Consider the following 18928-nt stretch of genomic DNA (forward strand, 5'->3'; position numbering starts at 1 on the left):
TATCAAGAGATTAGATAAATTTATTTTTATTCTTAGTCTGCGTGTATAATCTACTGATTGTGAGTAAATAATTCGTTTGATATTTTATAAAAGCGTAAGCGTCCATGTAAATTTTCATGTTATTTTCTTAGCACTAATAGTTTTAATTTAATAATTATAAACATTTCCCATATTATATTATGTTATTATTCAGCTTACAACAGTTAAAATAACATTGCAAAATTACACTTTTCCTTCAATATATTTCATTAAAGAAATAATTCTTCTATCATTATTTTTTTTGTAAAGTAAACAATCAAATCCGTTACAGTAATAATGTATTACAGTTATGTAATAAAATTATCGTATGATAAATATGCTTTTTTACAAATTTATTTTGTAAAACTGTTATCTAAATTTTATAAATAATCGTATATGTAGAATAGCACCTACGGCTAATATCGTATAATAATCCTCCGCAACGAATCAATCATGCGCGGCTCTCCATTGCTTGTAATTGCCGTGTATCATTCATCATCGATGTTAAGAACTGGAATGCGTCAATCTTATTCGACGAAAAGAAATTATGACAGCGCATCAGTCAAATCCAACTTGACGGAAATAATCTTCTAATGTATAACGATACGTAATCAAGAAAAAAACTGCAAATAATCGGTTGAAAATTATAAACGCAATAGCTCCAAAAATTTGTTTAATATATTAACAAAACTTCTAAAATAAATAATAAAATAAATTACCTTTTATTAAAGTCTTATATATTAGAAATAACAATATTATTTAATGTTAGAAAAGTTCTTGGCATGGTGACTTAAGTAATTTAATAATTTGCTCGGTTTATTTCTTTATAGGTAAATTTTATACAACAAAAATTTTAGTTGAAAATTAATAAAGATTTCAATGTTGTATATTAAAAAATTATAAAAATAAATTATCGTATAAGTTTACCAAATATTTTAAATTTAAATAATATTTAAAAATAGGAAACATTGTTCTGACATGCTAATGATTACATTTTTATTATCATTAGACATTTTAGGAATATTTTATAGAACGTAATAAATTTGGAAAAAACATCGTACCGTTACAATATTTATTTGTTCATTTGATGGTAAAATTGATTAGAGTTAAAAGTTAACATTACAGGAATGTCAATCAAATCACACGCACTTTATCACCTCACTGAACCCACGCATTTGTTTTCTTCCTACTTTTTTTTTACTTCCATCGTTAAAGAATATGAGGGCATCAAAACGCCGAGGAAAAGTTTCGTATTTCGAAATGTTATGTTTTTATGACTCAACAAGATTCGAGATCATCAAGAGAGATTATTCACCCACAATCCTAATTTCGACTATATTATGCCAAAGTTAAGGTTTGTAAATATGTATGTAATACATTGTTAATTTGTCTGCTACAAAATTAAATCTTTAATAATAAATGATTAAATTATTTTTTTATTTTATTGCACTATATTTTATCTACCATCATAATTTTGAAAACATTTATTATAAATTAATAGTATTACTGTCTCCTAAAAGTCTCTCTCTCTCTCTCTCTATCTTTAATTACATATTTTTAAAGTTTAAATTCAAATTGAAAATTGGAAATACTCTAATATCAATTAACATTTATGTTTAAAAGATTCATTTTTCTAACACTTGTTATATATATATATATATATATATATATATATAAAATATATAATATATTTAAAATTAAAAAAATTTTGTTCTCTATTTTCTTTTGCAAATACTAATAAATTCAAAAAAATTTTTTATACAAATTCTAAATGTTAAAGCTTTCAAAAATTTATAAATTTATAAAAAATAAAACTTACTTTTGTAAAAATTACCATTCAAAGAAATGAAAAATAAATATACGATTAATTTATATAATTTACTTTTTAATATGAAAGAAACATTAAGAGGATGATGACGAAAGAAAGTGTAGATTGCAGATCAACAAAACAAGATATTTAGTCGATCAGTTCCGTTAAATGAATTTGATAGACACCGTCAAAGAAACATGAGGTTGAATCGAGTCACGTTTCCAGGAGCCAATAAAGAGCAGCGTAAGAAGTAAAAATGTAGAAAAATAATACACGAGTCAGACTATATTTGATCCACACGTAGGCGGAACTTGTTGGATCGGTTTGGTTTTGTCACTATATCAAAATTGTAACTAACACTTTTTCGTTCTGAATAATTTCGTTCGATCTAAATAGCACATGTTCCAAAAGTTGGAGTAACTAAATTGGAGTAATTAATTACATTTATAGTATTATACTCTCTAAATGGCTAACAATAAGTGTATTATCATTGATTTTGCTTTCAGTGATATACTCACAGTGATAATTATAATTATAAATACTCTAAAAATATATTTAATTTATTTAGACAATTGTTTTTATATTAAATATTTCTTGTCAACTATTTCTGAATTAATTTATTAAATATACTATATTAATTTATATCATAATTATATCATAATGTATACATTAACTACTGTTTATCAATTATCAATGTAAATTATGATTAGATATTAAAATTACAATTTTGAAATATATTTATTAAAATTAAAAAATGCAGAGAGAATGAGAGAAAGAGAGAGAGAGAGAGAGAGAGAGAGAGAGAGAGAGAGAGAGAGAGAGAGAGAGAGAGAGAGAGAGAGAGAGAGATAGAGAGAGAGAGAGAGAGAGAGTGAGAAACAAGGGAAAGAACGGATATATAATAATAATTATAAAATAATGGAAGATCATATACTCAATTATAGCAAGTTAAAAATCTTTTTCAAAGAATTCAAGATTAAATAGTAAGAGAAATATTTGATTGATTCATCCTGTAGAAATGCCTATTGAGTTCTTATTTTGGAGTATGGAGCATTAGAGGTTAGTTTTGTAGGGTTTAATTTATATGCTCGTGACAATTTCATAGTTCAATGACTTCTCTCCATTTCAATATAACAAGATGTAGATAGAATTTTATCGTAATCGTATCTTTTTATGTCTATTTATTGGTACTATCATACTACGACGAACGATGAAACGTGAGATTATTTGTTACGCAGGAAAATTGTGCTGAAATATTCCAGTTTTATGCTGTAATTTTATATTATAAAGAATGTAGGGAAAAGTTATTTGCAAAGCTAAAATATAAACGTTAACTAAGATGTGTTCTTAAAATAGGAATAGTTAACGTCGTTAATAAAACTTAATTTATTAGTTATTAAAATGTATTTAATCAAAGTTGAATCATATATTCACTCATATTAAGACTGTCTAATTTATTATTAAGTAAATAAAATAATCCATCTATGACAACTGTAACAATAATACTCGCATTATAGTAAAAACTTTATTAAACACAAGAAAACCAAACTTATTTTTCAAAGTTTAACTCGGTAATAAGTTCCTTAATATTACATAAATATATCATTTACTTTTTAAATTTCAAATCACGTTTTTTAAAAATATTAATTATCTAAAAATAATATTAAAAGTTCTTTTATGACTAAATCAAGTAAATTATTAGAATATTGTAAAAATTATTATTGCGATTATAAAATGTGTTTTCTTAAAAATAGTAAATCTATTAAATAAATAATTTCATGTAAATTTCGCACAGAATATATTTTCTTCAATTAAGTAATCAATTTCTGTCTCTTTCTTTTCTTTTTCTATTCAATAAAACAATTTTTCTTGAAAAATAAAAGTGATGTTAATGAAAGAAGCAGCCTAGTCTCATTAGATGTATACAGTTTAATTTCACTAAAGCGGTAATAACTTTCTCCCGGCGGGCGTAATAAATTCTTTATGCGCGTTATTACTGAAGCCTTCAATGCGTGAAACAAGCATCTCTTTCGAGTGTTTTTTATCGCATTTTTGTGCCACTCATCACAACTGATCCGGTACGTCGTCAAGTTACGCCTACCTCTCTTCTGTGCTTCTCATTTTCAGACTAACAATTTAATTCACCGTACGCACTATACAATGCATTAAAGACTTTACTATATTAGTAACAGGCAACATGTAATACATGGTCAAAACAATAAAATTGTTTCTTTTAATTGCAAATAGTACGCTAAGAAATTGTTCTGATGAGTTACTAGATCTTTTGAATTTCGAAAAAGAATCTTTCATTAATTATTAGCCCTTTTTATGTAATATATATATATTTCAAAGAAAAAAAAAATTGATTGTATAATCGCATATAGCTCTATAAATTCGCGATAAAAAATGTAATAAAGAGAAATAGATAATTTAAAGCAAAAGTTCAAACATATGCACACTGCAGTAGGGATGTGGAATTCACGCGCTATTCGTGAGTGCACAAGCAAGAGAGTACGCGCAGTTGCTATGAGGAGGATCTGACCGGTCCGCATGAATAAGTAGCGACTCTAATTCGTTCATTTCTGTTGCGCCGTTGGACGTGAGCGTCGTATACTTGCCTAACCATCGAGCGACCACTTTCGAAAACCTGCCATTACAGGCAATTAGGCATGCATCATAGACCGCAGAGTTGGACGCCATACACGGTTAGGAGTTATCGACTATCCTAACGTTGAACACTGCCGCTTCGTCGCCGGACGACGAAGATGAGAATTTGTGGTGCTGGATACGGGGTTTCCTTGTCGATGACAGTTTTATAGGAAGTACTTCGCGCACGAGCGTCTTCTTCTCTGGTGCTCTTCACCTTCCTTCCCTTCTTCCTTTTATTCTCCTTTTAAGTGTCAGCGAACGTTCCATTAGGATGTATCGACGTTACGCGTTCGGCATTTAATGCCGTGCTCGAGCGCGACTCAAAGTGAAAGCTCGCGTATAATACTTTGCCTCGATTCGTTTTCCTGCCTTTCTTGTTATTGCGGAGTTTTACCTCTCGCGTTGCGGAAAGGAGAAAAGAAATGTTTATTTGACAAAAATATATTCGATCTCGGTTTTCTAGATTTCTTCATCCATCTGTTCAATTTTTTTTTATATAAAACTTTCAAAATTATTACTTCAAGCATTCGATATAGCCAAATTTATGTCTCAATCACGTACAATTTTTTGCGTAACTTAATAAACATTAGGTAATATATTTTATTAAGAACTTAATTCTAACAATACCGATTAACATTCTAACGATATACCAAACATTTTTTATTCAAATTATTATAACATTTTGTTTTATTCTGTTTTTTGTTTGTTAGGTTGATTTAAATGGATCTTTAAAATTGATAATTAAGCCGGGTTTATCTCGGAAGAAATAGAAGTATTGAGAAATAATGATAAATTTTGGTAAAATGCGATAATTTGAATGTAATTACTTTTGAAATAAACTCGGTTCTTTTACCGAATCAGAATTTTTCCTGTAGGAAGTTTCTATTATCACTGTACAAGTTTTGTTGCATATGTATGCAAAGATTGCTTTTTTTGTAGTAAATCTCCCGAACTATCTCCTGTCGCATCATTATGCAATTTTGTCTTTTTTCTTAGAGAGGAAGCAGATGACCTTGAGTGAAGCGCTAAGAGCTTCGTTGCACTTTCACCCGTTCTCCAACTGTTTTCCATCCGTTACCAAGCTGCATTGAAACATCGGATAGGATGCAAATCGGTAATGCATATAATCTATAAATTTCTTAGAAAATGCAGACGTGTATCAAGAAAAAAAAAAAGAAATTTACAAACTCTGCAATTTTACCATTAATTTATTGATATTTTTGGAAAAGTCATATCGTAATTTGTATATAAGTAAAAATTAATCTATTAAAAAACTGATATTAAAATTGCTACTACTCTCTCTTTAATATTATTTTATTTTAAGAATGATACTAAATTATATGTATAATCTCATTTTAATACTACATTGTATATTATTGTTTTGGAAAAACATTGCATAGCAACTTCGTCATTATAAAGTGGCAGTAAATTCTTTCCTCCCTCCCCCTCCCTTTCCGTAATGACCCACAGTAACGGGTCTCTCCTCTCATAGAATGCGGATTATGAGGTAAGTTTCGCTCTCTGTCCGATAGGTGATGCTGGACATGAAGCTCTATCCTTACGAAGGCCGTCGACCTCGCGTATACAAGTGCATACGTACGTACTCGACATATAGAAGTACCTATACACGCGCACGTGAAGACTGGAGAGATTCTTCTTTCTCTTCTCTCACTTCACACATTCTCGACTCACACGGACGTAGATGCTAGAAATCTCTGCTCCTTGTTCCTTGTTATACATGCACACTCAGAATAAAAGCTTTCAAAAAATTAAACAATTTTCTAACATTAATTTATAATAATTAATTTTGCAAAAGTGTATTAGTAATTCTTTGTATTTCTTATCTTATTATAATGTTTTCGTGAACCTGCACTCAACCAACTAATAATTATATATATATATATATATATATATATATATATATATATATATATAATTTTTAATTATTTCTAGTAACATTGCTATATTTAGAATCATTTAAGTTCCATTTAAAAAGTTCTATTTAAACAGATTACCCCATTTAATTAATATTTGAAATAATTTATTGACTTTGCTGTATAAAATCATGCTCACTATAATTTACAAAATGCATTTGCATAAATCTTAATATATGATACTACAATCACTTAGCTCGTGGCATTCTCCACATCTTGCAGGCACTTCAATATTTACCTGACCAAGACGAGCTTTAAGATGAAGGCAAACTGACCAACTCTCTGTTAATGTGCTTAGACATCGAGTGTCCGCTCATGGACAGTCTACAAGAAGATGCTTCATTCGCTAACTAAAGGGATTACTAAGTCTTCCTCCGCTTTTTGAAAATTTATTAAATATTTGGTGAGCGTTCAGGAATGAAAAATGCTCAAACGACAGTGAGTGCAAGAGCTCACTGTCGTTTGAGATTTATGTAGTATTAGCAATAAAACTACAAGAAAGAATCATAACATTTTAGTAATTTTTAAAAATACTCTGTTTTTACACTCTTTAATAAAAATATTTTTCTATGTGCATATCCTTCTTTATTAAATTGTTATTATTTGAATTTGTCCATCTTGCACTAAATCCATTAAAATATATTTATTAAAATTTTTAAATATAAATTTATTAAAATATATTTAATTTATTTAAAGCTGCTGTTTGTTAATTAAATACTTTAATGCTTTTTTATATAACAATTAATAAAATTATAAATAATTAGAATTTTATTAAAACAGATAATTTACTTCCATTCATTTTAAAAAGATTTACAATAATTATTAAGTTGATTTTTTAACGTAAATAGTTATAATCGTACTATGCAACGGTTGTTTCCCTATGTACTCAAGCGCGACGGAAAGATTAAACGTTATATGTTATTACATACAAGATATATGTAACTAGATTTTTTATCCCCCGAAAATACAACTCGCTTTCTCCGCATGCTAGTGCTCATAGTTGCCTTTAAGCTTTTATGAAATACGTACCTATTATTGGATACGGATAATAAAACGAACATTTTCGTCGCCTACTTTTTTGCGAAACAAAATGATTTTAATTGCTACATTGCGCTAGAGCACCCGGAAAATGGGCCAATATTTCCTACAAACTCATGCATAAAAAGTAAAATTACAGTGGAGATATTTAACGGCGTAATATTCGGTTAGAGTTCATTTCACAGTACTGCATAAAGTAATTTTATACATATAGACCCCATTATTGTCATTACTAATTTCAAATAAGCAAAATATAAATTATAGGCTTTGAATGCGATTACATGTACCGATTGTATAATGTAATTAAAAAATATCCTATTATAAAAATCTATGTAAACTCTTTTTTTAATTTGTACAAATTTTTTATAACTATAATTTTTAATTAATTGTAATTTTAACTAATTGTTTGTTTTCATATGTAAAAAATATTTGTAATTATATTCATATAAACGTAAATCGTTATGTAAGGTATGTGTCGTATTTTCATATGTATACATATATATATATATATATATATATATATACATATATATATATATATATATATATATATATACACATATATATATATATATATTTATCAAATAAAATGTTTTAAAATATATTGGTCAACAAAATTAGCGCATACGAAAATTGTATCAAAATTTTGCATAATTTTAAATAAGTATAACACTACGAAAAATCATCGCATTTTTATTTTCCAAAAAGCATTTTAAAGCTCGAACTCTCTACTTTCAGATGAATTTTGATGATTTCAATTATCTTTTTTTTTCACGAAGCGGCACAATGATGAAGTTTGACTCGTCAAAATAAAAACTTTTATGCAACTTTGCTGCATTACACCTGCTATGGGAAAAATCATAAAAACTTTCTGTTACTTGCATTTTATAGCGGGATCTTTTCACTTTATTTTGAGTGGTTGTTCATCGCTGTGCGATTTTTTTGGACCGAATTATTAAAATTTAAAAAAAAAGGTCATTTTGATTTTCATCGCTTATTACTCATGAATAGATCAACGTACAGCGCTCTGCAAAAAAAAAAAAAACAATGAAAAACTAAAAATTTGTACTTTTAAATGTTAATTGATAAGTTGAAAAAAGCGCTTAGGCAATTTTGGCACAAAATTTCGCAGGAAATTATTGAGAGGTGCATAAACATATGAGAACGTTTACAAGCAGTAAATGATCAAAGAACGTTAGTGTTTATTACTAGAGACTAATCGTATTATAAAACTCTGCTTTAGTGATGTGATTGGATCTTTCTTCATTACAGTACATTGAACTAAATAAAAACTCTAAGATATGCAATTTTTTAGGTAATCTTCAAACGCGATTTGTTGTTAGAGAAAATAAATTTTTGTATGCGCTAATTTTATTGACCAGCATATATTATAAATAAGTTACATCATATACAAGAAAAAATGAATAAATGAAAAAACAGTTTTGTTAAAAAAATATATTAAAAAATATTTTTAAAAATATTTTAAGTTAAAGATTTAAAAGTGTAAAAAATTTTTATAATTGTTTAATATGTGATAAAATTACTATCATATTTTATAACTGTGTAACAGGTTGCGTTTTGCTTTTTGTTAAAAGTAATAAAATCAAAGTTTACAAAAATAACTTAAAATTTTAAAAACATTGATAAAATATCAACTAAATGTCAAATAATCGAATAATCTATACCGTGGCAGAAACATGAACTAATACAGTTGTGTAAGTAAACACTACTGTCGATATAATAAATTTCTTTATACCGACTATTGGTAAAGAAAGATAAAAGTATGAATACCATATATAGTAATACATTATCTGTTTTACCGACTGCCAACAAAGTTTTATTGATAGAAATTAACCTAAGAAAATGATCTATAATCTGTTTTATCAACTCACGGGATCACTTGCGACCAACGATAGTGATTTAGAAATGAGTGAAAGCGAGAATGCAATTACGCACTGCTTAGCTATGTCGATTTCTATAATTTTTTAGGAAGTACAATCTTAAAAAAACATTAGAAATAACATTACACACGTTTCCAGTTAAGATTATAATTTCTTCTTAGAAGAAATTAATTATTTCTTAGAAGAAAATTATTAATCTTAAATTTAAATATTACTTATATTGTGTTTCATCTAGTATAATATTTATAATATAATATAATAATTATAAAATATATTTATAAACACTAATAATACAACTTACAAATTATTTAGAAATATCTAATTTAGAATTACATGGAGTATTATCTATACATACAAAAAATTTAGCAAGAACGTAAAGTTAAAATATTGTAGTTGTTGGAACTGCAACATTGCTGGAATACGCTGTTATATGGTTAAAAACAGATTTTTTTTATATTTGATAAGCTCTATATTCACATAATACAAAATCTAAGAATATATCTAATACTTTAACATTCGTAAACACGCTAATGCTTTTTTCTACTACTATAAAAGCACGACTGCGATTGCTAATTTATATACTAATATATGAAAATGAGTTGTTATCTTTTACCTGATCGCATTTGTTTCTATCGCGCTTGTTATTTTTCGCGCATGGTTGTTCACTGAATATTAACTCATGTGTGTACTCACATATTAATATCGCTTTTAGTCGCAGCATGAAGCTAATTGTTGCTTGTAAATCACTCGTCTGGACAGAGTCGCCGTAGATTTCATGCCGTACGTTTATGCGAGCGAAGGTAGGGCGTCACGGATGGGAGCGCCCGTGTATAGAAGGAAGCAAAGACGACGGTCTTATACGGCACCGGGTTTCAGAACCGTTTCGGTCGTCATGCGAGGACACAAGAAAAACATGGCGACCTCATTGTCTTAGGTTCGTAATGCGACTGTCGTGCCGCGGATAAGATACGGGTGCGCCAAGGCGAGTTAAGTCACCATCGTTGGTTGTTTGCCAAAAAAAGCGCACGATATTTGCAGCAATTAATCTGCCGAATTGCAACGCACATGCGGAACATGTGTGAGAGACAATTTATTTTATTATTATATATAATGAGTAATATAAAATTTATCTACTCTCTAAATTACAATCAGTTTATTATCACTGATTTGTAGCGGTACATTTATAACTGTGGTAATTAGTGAGTATTCACTGTAATTTAATAATTTTCACTGTAGAATCAGTGAAAAACCAATATATTTATTTCATTGACATGTTATAAGTATACTACTGAAAATCAGTGTATTTTCACTAATCTCACTGATTTCTTACTGATTGTAATTTAGAGAGTAGATTATTGTTATACTTTTTAATAGAATTTAGTTTGACGTTAATTTAAATTATATGTAATTGTAAAAGTTTGTATTTCTTATATAGTAAAATTTTACTAGTAATGAATCTTTTTCATGTTTTCTGGTAGTAAATGGTTATGGAATCTTTAAATCAGAATACAAAAGTCAAGAGCCATAAGGTAATTACAGAGATAAACCATAATATATTTAGCGTTTTTTATATAAGTTTGAGAAATACTCAAATTTAAATAAAACAATATATAGAAAAACGAATACGCGAATCTATTATCCGGTAGAAAGATAATTATAATTATACTGAATGAACACCTTGAGGCGTGTCCTTATTGTTACGCAATGAAATGTATATATTATCGCATTAAAATAAAATCCAACTGTTGTAATGGAAGTATATGCGCGACATTATGTTTATGCATTCATTCGACAAATCCAAGTGAAATTTTCGGTGCAACGAACCCAAGCGCAGTGTATGTTCTTACGCCTATATAGTTGGCACAGTAATGATGCCGGTGGAGAATCTTCTTCACCTGAGGTCTCACAAACCTCAATAGAGGAGTCTTTTCCACGGGCGGACGGTACGGGGAGTCTGCCCGTTTCCACGTCGTAGTCAACTCGTTTCGTTCACGACCCCGCTTTCGAGAGCGAGCCCCGTTCTCGCCATTGTTTCGACAAATTATGCATATTAATTCGTTGTTTCTTGTCGTGCATCTACGCGAGTTCGCGCAGAAGTGTGAAATGTTCTCAAGACCGACCCACATGTCCCGGTAAATGATAAACCGTTAAATCTAATTTGTTTCGTATCTATCAAAGTCATGATATAGCAGAAATATTTACGTAATATTAGTTATGTAAGTTTAAATTATTAACCTTTATAATGTTTAATTTATTTGTTAGTTTTATATATATATAAGAAATATTATTAATTTAAGAACAAAGTGGTATGTCAATGATATTGACCTTATCCTTCTCTCTCTCTCTCTCTCTCTCTCTCTCTCTCTCTCTCTCTCTCTTTCTCTCTCTCTCTATTTCTCTGTTTTGTATTTTAAAAATTACTATAAATTAGAGAATCTTAAGAAATTTGTGTAATTCCCTGATCTCTAAAAATATCGGATGATACATGTGTACTTGAAAAAATTAACGTCACATGAATGTTATCTGTATCGCTTCATTCGCTACAAAAGATGACAGTCTGCCGGGAGGTGACATCATGATTAGTAATTGCGTTGGCGCTTAATGATATAAACAGAATACCATGGGAAAATATTAAGAAATTTAAGCGATAATCCGCCAACAGAACGCCAAATAAAATCGATATTCTTAAATACCGTTAAATCGAAACGTCCGGCCATATATTTATATCTGATTCTGCATATTTCCTTCAATTATTAACTTGAGCAGATTGCTATATCACTTGCGGTAATGAGAATATTGGCTAAATAAAGGGAAATTATAATATTTAAGATCATAGTAATTAATAGAGATGCTTTTAAAAACAAAAATAATTAGTTAAAAAGGGGATGAAAATAGAAATAATAAGAAATAATGTTTAATTGAAGAATTTTTAGCACATCTTTAGCAATTAGCTAAAATGACGTAAAATTGATTTGAATTGCAATAATGCAATTTAAAAAATGTCGCAAACACCAAATTTCTAGAAAATATGGCATTTTAACAAGAAAATATAAAAACAAAAGGTTAATAAATTATTTTTAAATGTATTTAACAAAGGCAATGGAAATCTAATGCAGTAGTCATCTTATCAAATAATCATTTTAATTAATCATTGTAATGTGTAATAAAAAATCAGTGTGTATAACGGTTTTTTAACGGTCATTTGCACATCTCCATAATTTCTGTGAACTGGTTTAAGAAGTGGGTAGTATTACGGACTCGTATCTTTCTTGCGTCTTTCTCTTCGCTTAGAACTTTTCTTTCATTGCGTCAAGTCTACTCATCAACGAATTCATCGTATTCAGCCATCTGCTCATGTAATACAGGTTGTGTATGAAAGTAGGCGTGATACTTCTTTATTTCTTTTTAAAAGTTGCCAAAAAAGATTGCACGTCGCCGACGGTTCATGTGAGGAACATCCCCCTAAAGAACGTATCAGGTGACGTTTTCTTCCCATGCAATCCGTTGATGAGCAGATGAGTGTCATCGGAAGCAGGATGCACTCAAGCAGTCCTCTTCACTCCCAGCAGCCCTCTTCTTTTTCCGTGCCTTTCTTCCTGATCGGAAGTGACGAGATAGATAAGATTTCCGCTCGCGTGCGATCTCAATTCTCATTAAACTGTAATCGAACGATAGGCTACCATCGTTGCCATATAAAAAAATTGATTGCTGCGTGACATAAAAAAGGGATTCATAGCGGAAATCTTGAATGCAGTAAATTTCAATGAAATTGATGTTAAGTGTGTTGACTAATTGTATCGTATAATCTTTCGTTGCGTGCGAAAGGAATTTTACGATAGTTAAGGTTACCATTAAACGAGGATAAAATTAATTAATTGGACCTTGATAATTGCACATTCGAAACAATGATTTCGCGCCGTTAATGTGAAAAGGAACTTCGGTAAATAAATAAATGCTTTAGATGCAGAATTTCATGGGTAAGTTTACATGCACGTATAATTTTTCCGTGAATGTTTTGTTAACAGAAGAATATCTAGATGGTTAAAATGTTAATATTACAGAATTTAAATAATTAAAGTTTCTTAAGTAATTACAAAACATAAAATTATTTTTAATATAAAGTGATAATTTATAAGATAATAATAAAACATTACAACTTTAAAGAAATGTTGAATTTCATAAAATAACATTCTTAAAAAAAACAAATATTCAGAAATAAAAAAATCTCTTTCTTTAACTTATAATAATGTAATTATGGCTGTAGTCAACATGACGCTATAAATGCTTCAAAGAGTTTGTTTGATCAATTAAAACATAGAATTTTATGAATTGAACAATCAAAGAATGCTTCGAAACATTTGTAGTGTCAAGTTGAGCCTATAATAAATAAAAAGAAAAAAAGAGTTAGGAAGTACAAAGATTATTACATCAATAAAAGAATATACTTGACACTACATTTATGAAGATGTTAAAATACTTTACAATTGTAATCAAGTTAAGTTTTAACAATTCTAATAAAGTAAAGAGGTAAATTTAAATCTACGAGGACAAAATTATAATTCTACGGAAGCATCAATATTCAGATATCAAAGGTTACGAATTAATGTTTATTAATGTTGAGATTGTATACGGTTCCAATGTAATGCTCCATGTTTTTCTAGTCATTTTCTACTCTATTTTTCAATTCTTGACCAACGTCGTTTTTTTATCGTGATCGATTGATCGCTATGTCGAATACGATTGTTGTATGCCGAGTACGATTGTTGTATGTCTCTTATTTTCCAAATAGTATGACCAACCTCGTTTCTAGATCGTTCTATTCATTCTGCTTTGCAAATAACAGCGATATTAATTCTGAACCGTTATATTAAAGTTAATAAAATATAATTTAATTCTAATATTGGTATAGAGTTTTCCCTATTTGTTATTATAACAGAGTTTTTTTATGTATTGTAATAAAAATATTAAATATTTATTTATATATTTATTTAATAATTTTTTAAATAAAAATGTTTTTATAATTTGCTAATAAAAATACTAATAAAAATAATCCATATTTAAGGATAACGCATTTGGACTCATTTTATTTGACAAATATTATTAAAACGTGTTTAATGATCCAGCAAGAAGTACAAACTTGTATTTCATTTAAAAATCAAGTTACGCGATGTTTGCAATTATTCAAGAAACTCTTTATAAAAGACATCTGATGCCTATTGCATTGTACATAGACTAGCAAATTCTTTGCGACTGCTTATGCATTTAATTTCCATCGTATTATTCTGATAAAAGATAATGGAATTTGCGACACCTATTGTTCTTGTTTTTTCTTTTCAATTTTGCTGACTAGTCTTACAATACGAGCAACATGTTAATACCTTGAATGCAACGAAGAATATAACCGCATATAAATTCTGTATTACTTTTAACCTTTAAATAAAAAATGTTATACGCTAACTTACAATTAATAAGTATAATGTAAATCAAAAGACAAATAAAAAAAAGAATTTATATATATATAGTGTGTGTGCGTGTGTGTGTGCGTGTGTGTTTATATATCTTTTTATTTAAATGTTCGAAACGTACCAAATAAATTTGTTATAAATCTATATTTTACGTCTCGGCATTTCACGCAACTAATCGAGATGTCTACCGATGATTACGTTTGTTATTTTTAGTGAGTTTCCGATGAATAATTTGCTACACAATATCTCCTTTCGAATAGCATCTGCTTTGAGTTATGTTCTGAGCAGATCATGCTTTTTGCACGCATCAACCGCGATTTTTCTCTAGCATCGCGGACGTAACTCATTAGTGCATCGAAAAGTTTACACTATCTCTTGCAATACCGCTCAGACATCGGTGATTAATAACAAGTCATAAAGCTTCATTCTACTGAGATCACTGGACCTAACTGAATAATCATTAATCAAGAGCGTGTTCATATGATTCAGACCGATTAACGCACAATCACGAAACATGACTACGAAATACAGTTGATTAGTCTAATATATGGATTACGTCATAAATAAACGTATCATAAATACTGTGATAACTTACTGTTAGCGTACTTGGAGTAAAGAATAAAAAAGTACTCTTTGCACTGTTACAGGTAAAGATTACATGCACAGATATTGAGAGAGTTTGAATCATTTTGAAATAAACAACACTGCACGCAAATATTTTGAAATAGTTGTCCTAATAAATGCCAAATGTTCTACTGTACATTTGGATTTAATTTCTCATTTCAAAATTTAAATCAATTTTATTCTTATTTTGTACTACTATTTTATTCAAAATTTGTATACAATGTATATATACATTATATATCATATACATATAACAAAGAATTTATATCAACTATATTCTGTAGTAATGTCTCGACGTTAATAGATTTAAATCACGTGCTTGATTACATTTAGGTAAAAATTATTAAGTTTTCAAGCATATTATATTTCAATATTGTGTCAAAATATAAATTTTTGTTAAATTTATAACATATTTGTAGAAAAAAAGAAAAATACATAATTTTGTAATTTTGTATATAAGAAATAATATTATAGATAAGTCAGTAATAATTAAACTTCGAATTATATGCAAATTGCATATTTGTTATTTTTTGCATGTTCTATTAGAGCATTAATAATATGAACAAATTACAATATTTTTAACTAATTAATGTTATTTAGTTAAAAGCATTATAATTTATTCATATTATTAATGCTCTAATAGAATATACAAAAAATAACAAATATGCAATTTGGATATAATCCGAAGTCTAGTAATAATAATAATGGAATAATTTATATACTATTTTTTAGTACTACTTTATTTTATATAACTATAAAATTTCAAATAAAACTGCGAGACTCTATCTTGCAACTTATATTCCTTAAAATATTGGCACCAATTCCTCAATAAATTCTAGAACAACAGGTTTAGTCTAAAGGATTACTGGCGGAAATTCGTTGAGACCTGTTAAAACTGTCGGAAAGTTTGGCAGAAAAAGTCGATCAATCGTAACGCACAGGTCCGAGTATGGCACGAGAGCTCCCGACGAATCTTTAGAATTCTTTGTCGGCACTCTGGGAACCCAACAAGACGGGCTATCGAGTCGGCTTTGTAGGCCACAGAGGAAGACCGAAGATGGCAAGGTGCGCAAAAGGGATAAAGAAAGTTCAGATAATGCGAGCTGTAACGCGAGATGACGTGAGAACGTCTTCTCGAAAAAGAATACCGAAATGATCGAGAAGTATTCGTTCGCCTACCGCGAGCCTAAATTGTTAGTATTCACGGTCCGTGTGATCGTTCTACTTACGTACGGTTATCCCAAGTCGACCATTCACAGTACTCACCTGAAATAAAAATAATTCATTATTGTTATTGTGAAGAATGATTTAATTTCTTCATACTTATTTTTAATTTATGTCGTTCTAGGGTTTGTCACATACAGTTTAAAAAATATTACGTTCTTGAAGAATAACACTTCAAAAAATTCCTGATTTTTTCTGAGTTATTCATTTTTCCTGAGTTATTAAAAAAAAATGGACTGAGAATAGACAACGTACAAGGTATAAAACGACAATGCAGTCCTTGATTAGAGCATTTTTGAGCAATACAATATAAGATAACTGTTTCAGTAAGGAGATATGTTTCAATAGTGAGTCACTTTTTACTTTCAATAAATTTTATTACAAAATTAATTATTAAATATAATTTTAAATATAATCAAGATATATATTCTTTAATTATTATCCAGTTATTTTATATAGAAAAAATATACATATAATCGAACAAGGGTAATTGTTCATTTTTCTGCTTTCGAACTTATATACCGCGTAATTTCGTAAAACGGTAAATTCGTAATTAGTGGGTTCTTTCATCCTACATGTGAATTTTAAATTCGTAATTAAATCTACATCAGATAAGTTCAATAAAAAATGTTTTGTTGGTATCTTGCAAAAAATTTTATTTTATATCTGCTTCTAGTACCAAGCGTAAGTTATACAATACATGGCTCATTGAATCAGATTCTGGTTGAACTTACCAGATTTCCAATTAATTCAACAAAACTCCTTTTTTAGTGATTATCTATATATTTAAAACATTTATCGGTCAAAAAATTAATTTTCTATTGTGGAAAAAAATAGCATTAACCATAATATTACTTAATAATTTATAGTCATTTTTAGACTTAACCATATTTTTTTAGTTATTCAGCAATATAAATTATAGTTTGTTTAAACTATATTAAAGTTCTTATAATCATAATATTGATCTATACAATTTATAATATGGACAAATATAACTATTGTATGTGGTATTTGGCCATTAACTTAATTATTTTAAACGCATAATCTCATTATTTTGTATGATTTGTGTAGTTTCTAATATGAAATACAATATGAAGACAAAAAATCAGAATAAGTTTTCGGGCGGCCTTTATTGAGAAAGATATTTTTTAGTTTTGAAAATAAAAGTTAATTTTTTGCTAGATTACAAAGTTTTTATTTCATATTATTTATTTTCAATTTTTTGTGTTAAACTGCCTGTAGTTTGTTATCTTGTTATATTTACGTAATTATAAATAAGAAAAGTTTTTAATTGAAAACGTATTCTTCTCACATTTAATTTTCTAACATGACTTTCTTATTTTATATATTAAAAGAACTTATTGTTATATTAGGATACCTTTTTCAAAACAGGCGAATATTTGAGAAAAATCTGAGAAAGTTTAAGAAAAATTATCATAACAAATAAAATACACATTTGATATCGTTAATACATTTTAGCGATAAAACTTAAAAATATTATAAAACTACATTAACATTTTAAGTTAAAATTTATTATTTAAGAGAATATAAGCTTTTAAAAAAATGTCTTATAAAATACACTTCCATTTTATTATCAAATTTATTATTGAAAAAAAATTATAGACATTTTAAATGAGTCCTTTTCAATTTAGATTTGCGTTACATACCAAAGAATATGATGCGTTGTAATGTAGCGAATTAAAAACAACTAATCAATTATAATTGTAAGTGTAAAAATTATATATCTCACATCTTCACTATTACGTTATTTTATGTACAATGGCTTTAATAATAATGCATTAGTGCACACTAGAGCATTCAATTAAATACGCTAAGCAAATTATATAGTAGATGTATGATCAATTAAATTAAGATTTGTCATAATAAAATTAAAATTTGTCCAGTAATATATCAATGATTGACATTCTCTTGAATAAAGTACATTATGTAACTCAAATGTGAAATTCATATATGTATAACTCATGTTGTCTAAGATGTGTGTTGTTGTTGCTTAATGGGATCTAACTTTGTTAAACTGGCTGAAAGTTTTACATATGATAATATTTCGTACTATAATTCTAGAAATTCTCGACTTTAATACCTGTAGGCTAAACTACATTTCGTATAACAAAAATTACAATTACAAAATTAGTCTACTGAAAGAAAGACAATTTACCACATAACACTGTGTGGAGTCTTTCAATTTAATTGATTTTATACATCTATATATACGTAACATGACATTTCATATTGATAACTTGCACT

This window comes from Monomorium pharaonis, unplaced genomic scaffold (genome assembly GCF_013373865.1).
Source record: "Monomorium pharaonis isolate MP-MQ-018 unplaced genomic scaffold, ASM1337386v2 scaffold_379, whole genome shotgun sequence".
In the NCBI taxonomy this organism is placed as follows: Eukaryota; Metazoa; Arthropoda; class Insecta; order Hymenoptera; family Formicidae; genus Monomorium; species Monomorium pharaonis.